Source organism: Trachurus trachurus, assembly GCF_905171665.1.
Source record: "Trachurus trachurus genome assembly, chromosome: 16".
NCBI classification, from domain to species: Eukaryota; Metazoa; Chordata; class Actinopteri; order Carangiformes; family Carangidae; genus Trachurus; species Trachurus trachurus.
In genome coordinates this window covers 13,160,861-13,166,904 of record NC_139902.1, presented here as the reverse complement: position 1 = coordinate 13,166,904, position 6,044 = coordinate 13,160,861, and positions in this window count along the sequence as shown.

The window sequence follows — 6,044 nt, the reverse complement described above, 5'->3', positions numbered from 1 at the left end:
CAAGCATGCGCGTGCACACGCACAAAACGTGCACGTTTTGGCAGTGAACGGCCTGTCAGAATGCCAAAGGAACTACTCTTTGAGCTCTCCATAAATTCACTTTGAAGGAGTTCGGACTGGGTAATAGCTTGTATGGAAAATACTGTCACAAGAGAAAACATAGACACACTCACGCACGCACACCCACACACACACCCACACACACACACACATATACATATACACAAACACATGCCCACGTTGCACAAACACAATCTCAAAGCCCCTTATTTATAATCACATTCGTGACAAAAGAATTGGAAGGAAACACAGCACCACTGGCATTAATTAAAGAGAATCATATTTTATGAAGCAATTCTCAGGAAGTAAGTGCAGCACTGACCCTCCAGCCCCACCCCAGACAGACAATGTCAAATAAACTAACACATTTAAATTAGGGCATAGACCAGACCAGTCTGGGCTAGGAGCGACATCACCCTACTAGCAACCCGCCTTAGCAACCCGTAAGTAGGCCTGTAGTGTTGGCGAGGTTACTAGAGCAGAACTGGGCCTTGTACAATGCTGAAAACACACACCCTGGTTTCTGTGGGTATACGTGCCCTGTCACTGTGGTTGGATCAGCTTTTCATGGTGCAACATGCAGACCCTAGAGCTGGTTAGTACAACGTGTGGCACTCCTATATTTCCTTGATATAATTCACGGCCGGTTCAGCCAATGAGGACCCTGTTTGAATTCTGGGGCACCACACGTATTGCTTCCCAGATCACGGGCCAAAAGAGAGAGGGGTTCGAGCTCGAGGCTGCACCAGGATCTCTCACAAACTCAGGTACTGGACTAGCCTGGCGCACACTGCACTAGGCTGGACTGGACTGTCCGATGCATAAAATTTTGACTAAACAGTAAAATCTGATGAATCAAAGCAGATTAGGACAACAAGGTAAATCAAAAGAGGAGCATCTCAGCGGAGGAAAACAAATCGAACCTGACGACTGTAAACAGGAACTGATGGATCAGAACAGGCAAAGCGGAGTGCAGGGCTGTACAGAAACCTCACGAAACAGATAGCTCAAAACAAGCAGAACAATCATTGTGAATGTATTTAACTTCCTCTGGTAACAAAATATCTGAACCAAGTTTTACACAAAAGACTCTATTTTCCATAAATTAGAGTATCTACAGTGTGTGTGTGTGTGTGTATGTGTGTGGGACGGGGGGTACACTGCGTGAGTGTTGTGAAGCCACACGTGTGCCTGTGTGGGATAATCAGACTACTTGAGGCGATGCTTTAGATTGCAGCTTATTGAGGGCTAGAGGAAGATGAGGATCATTGGCTGAGTGATGTACGCATTGTGTGTTAAATATGCATGCACAGCAAGATGTGTGTATGTGTTTGTTTTTTCAGAAAAAGCAAGACAGGGAGAAAAAAAACAGAGGGAGACCAAAGGAGAGCACTACAGTATCATGCTGCAGTGGACTTACACATGATTAGTGCACATGCAACACACATAGATGGCGCATGCCCTCTCATCTTTCAACACACACACACACACACATTAGCGTGTTAGAAATGTGCAGTGTAAGGACGGCAACACACAACTGTTCTGACTGGTTTCAGGCTATCGCTGATATGGAGCTTTTGGGATTACATGCAGGGCGGCACAAACTGATGATTTAAAGATTAGGTGATCGACACGATAGCAACACTTTATCATAGCCACTTGGAGCCAAACCAGTCCAGTCTAGATCAGCATAGACAGCAGACACGTCACCACCATGCTGCCCCTCAGCTTTTAAATATTTCACCTCCCATTGATTAAGGTCAGGACTGAGCAGACGGGCGCATAGTAGATCTTTGACCAGTGCTTTGGGGAAAGTGAAGGACATTATGCTATATTACCCAGCAGGCACCAGGTGGTGGCGGTGCAGAGGACACCATGGCAACGCCATGAAAATGCCATGGCAACACCATAGCAACTGTGGCCTCATTTGCTCGCTGGTGGTGTGGTACAGCCCAGACTTGCTACAGTGGCGTGGTCGTCAGATACACACTTCAGTCACATCAGTAATAGTAACATTGTTCATTAATTATTTCATCAATCAATTAATTGATCATCATTATCAACAATCAGTCAAAAGGAGCAAGAACACAGTATCTACTGGTCTCTGTTTTTTGCTAAGTGAAGTGAAGACAGAAAGAAGAATGAGCTGATTTTAAAAAGAGAGTGATCAAAGGAAAAAACACAAAGGTCAATGGGCGGGTTAATTAACAAAGTGATGCGATCACCATATGATAAAAGTTTAAAAAGAGGAGAGGTGGAGAATGTTTATCGCTTGCTAATGAAAAGCAAAACAGGAGAGGAGAGCAGGAGAAAGCAAAAGAGACAGTAGACTGTGTGAGAAAGAGAGAGAGAGAGAGAGAGAGAGAGAGAGAGAGAGAGAGAGAGAGAGACTGATGTGTAAGAGCAGCGAGTGTCAAAAAGTAATGTTAGGTAGTACGAGAGGAGTGACAGACTGATAGCTATAGTAGATATAGATGAATAGAGAGTTTAGACTTTTACTTGTCTTTTTTGTCACAGGCACTAATGTCTTCACAGTCATATAGGAGGAATCGAAATTCAAAAATGATTTCAGTGTCTAGAATCGCTACAAAGCTAAAACATTTAAAACTATTTTATCTAACACTTCCTCCAAATATACCAAACTTAACTAATATATATATATACCTGTATGTATATATATGTATATATTTATTTGTACATATATATTTCTTTATAGATAAATGATAGAATTCAAATGATAATTGAATACAATAAAATATCTCAGTTAAATCACAGTATAACATGGTACATTCTCAAAAACATAGTATATTTTAATATATTCTTTTTTCTCAGCATAAAATAAAATAAATAAAAACAAAATAAGCCAGAGGGTTTTTAAGAGTCACTTCTGTTCATGCAGTCACAGACTTAAGTATTAGCGCCTCAATAGAAATCAATAATGCTCAATGACATACCAGGTTTAAGCCCTGTTGATTGGTTGAAAATGACTGTGTTCTACTACACAGGAAGCAGTCGAACTGTTGCCGTGGTTTCCACTGTTGGGGTGCAGAGTAGAGCAAGCTTTACTACCTCGCTGAAAGGTGGCTGCCCTGGGTCCTAAGCATTTTTGCTACAATTGAACTACACAACTCACCCCACCCCACCCCCATCCCACCCCGCCCCACCCGCCACCACCACCACAAATCTTTGAGATTTCATTCAGCTAAACATGCAATGAGTCTGGAGATTTTCCAAAGGATGTAAAACGGCAAAAAAGCATTTCTCTAGAAACAAAGACAGATTGTTTTTAAAAACTTGCCCCACACAGACCTAGAAAAAAAGCAATCCATGTGCAGATAAAAGGTACAGTCTGCCCTCATCGAAAAGGCAAAGGAGTTAAAAGGGGAATTGAGAAGGTCGACTAACCCTTCGATCTGTGACGACATGCACAAACACAACGCACAGGCCCTCGCGTAGCAGGTCAACCCCCCCGCCCCCCTCCTTCTAGCCATTATCAACAGCATCCAAAAAGCTACAAAGTCTAAAAGTAGGTGTTTCTTTTGCTACATCATGTCAAAGCTACATTCAACTACAATAGAAGAAGAGCTGGGCTGTGGCTGGTCTTAGTGTGAGAGATGAGGTGGATACGTTGACCTTATGAAAATGGAGGGTGTATGCATTGCAATGTTGGCAACATTGGCACAGTTTACACAGTAGATGGCTTTTGGCACGGCTCACAGAAGGTACAATGCTACAGTTCACTACTCTCTCTTGAACTCATAGCATTTTGTATTCATATTGGTCAGCCGGAGCCAGGTGCGGTGGACCCTTTACCTAATTTATCACAATCGCATCTGACCAAATTGGATCAACTCTGTGTACCTAGAAGAAAAGCACTGAGCATTTGGAGCATCTGACTCTGGCTGAAACAAATGATCTCATTTTCAAATTGAGGAACAACAATTACAATGTCTCAGATGCAAACAGATGTGCCATTGCATCACATTGAAGGTGGGAATATTGCTCAAAGTCAAACAGTCGTGTGATAATCGTGATAACAGGAGTTATTACTGACTGCATTCAGTGAAGTCTCGGCTATTGAATGTGCACCTCAGATCGGAAACATTCACAGTATATCATTCAGTCTTATTCGCTGAAAGGAAACAGTCAAAGTATCATTTCCTCAGCACAAGTGCGACTGTGGCACATTGATACTTTAACCTTGGTTATGTGTGATTTTTTTATTGTCCACAATAGCAACATGAGTTAACATCAACTGTTCTTTTTTTTGTGTTTTTTTTCCACATATCAGCAAAATGTTACCTGTAGATTGTGCGGTTACAACTGTGGCACATATGTCTGAGAAATACAATGAGGAATTGTGCTTCATATAATCCATCATCTACAAACTCTGCCAAGGTACAATATAGTAGCGTAATACAATAATATCTTAAGAGAGCTATTCAATTCCCCTTACTTCCTGCGAATAAATCCTGACTGGCCACTTTCATAAAAGTAATAGTTCATAGCTTCACTCCCCTTCCTCTGTATCATGTAGCTACAATTATTAAACTCACCCGCAGCCTCCTGCACAATTGTCTCCAAGCTTATTTGAATATTATGCAGCCATCTAGTGCCAATTACAGATATTGCACCAATCATCCCCTTGATCCACTTACGTGATGGTGATTTATGCGTAGCTCACATGTAGAAAGAAAAGATGGGGCTTTATCTATGAAAACAAATTACTTGAAAACCAATCTTGCTTAAAAGCTCTTGAGTGGAAATTTGGCACTGCTGTTGAATCATTCCCACTTCCAACACTAGCCACAACCAGCTTCCTCCTTATTAAAACACTAACACAGTGAGAGAAATATACTGATAGAATAAAAAAGGGAGATGGGGAGAAAGGTCTGAGTAAGAAAGAAAGAAAAGAAAAGACAGACATTAAAGAAAATCTGCTACATGTCTTTTTTTTTGTTCTTATTGTTATTTCTCTTTTTAAAGTTCAGTTTGTTGTTCAAATACTTTTGATATTCAACTGTGTTCGAGTTCTGGTTGGACCAGAGGTAACATGACAAGCTCCGACAGGGAGGAGGAGAAGTGGTTCCTGTTCAATCTGATTGGTTAAAAGAGTTTCTAGTAAAACATGACATCACGTAGATGGTCCTGGGGTAGAGCTAGATGGGTCTGATGGTGTCATGAGGTCAAAGGGCAAATAAATAGCACTGTCCTCGCTGCCCGGTGAAAGGTTGTCAGGCAGACAGAGTGCGTGGGAGAGGTGACTGCATTGCTTTTCATATCAACTGATTTTTACGAAAGGGAAGAAGAAGGGGCAGTCTCTCCGACACCAAGAAGCAGTCCACCAATCCAGTTCAAAAGCCAACAGCCAATGAGGATACGGAGCCAGAGTCTATCGACCAAACACTGGCATCTTCTGGGAGAGGGTGGGTCTCTCCACATCCCACCAAGTCGTGTTCTCAAAGCCAGAGGGAGGGAGACGTTTTGAGCATATATCTGTGTGTGTGTGTGAGTGTGTGCGTGTGTGCTTGAGTGTGTGTGTGCTCGTGCATGTGTGAGTTTTGTGTGTACAAATATGACATCATTACTCACAGATTGGAGACTATACTCTTATCCATAGTTGTGACTCGGGGAGGGGAGGAGAACCGAAGATGACATCACAAAGCTCAATTCTGAGCGGAGAAGAAGTTCAGGGGCTGCGGTCCTCGATGATGCAGCCTCGCCTTCGCTTTCGTCATCATGGGAACCATCCAAGCGGATGTAGCTCACCCTGGTGTGGCGTCTCACCGTCGCCCTCACTAGGACACGTACAATGGAGCGGGTGGCAGCAGCGTTGCTCTCACACAGTGCAGTGTTAGCAATAGAGCTGCTGTCCAGATTAGTTCCCGCGGTGATGTTTGCTAGTTGATTACCCATGGTTACCAAGGCAGCCGCATCTCTGGTGTCATCCCTGGCTCCAGCTGCCATGGCACCACGGTTCTCAG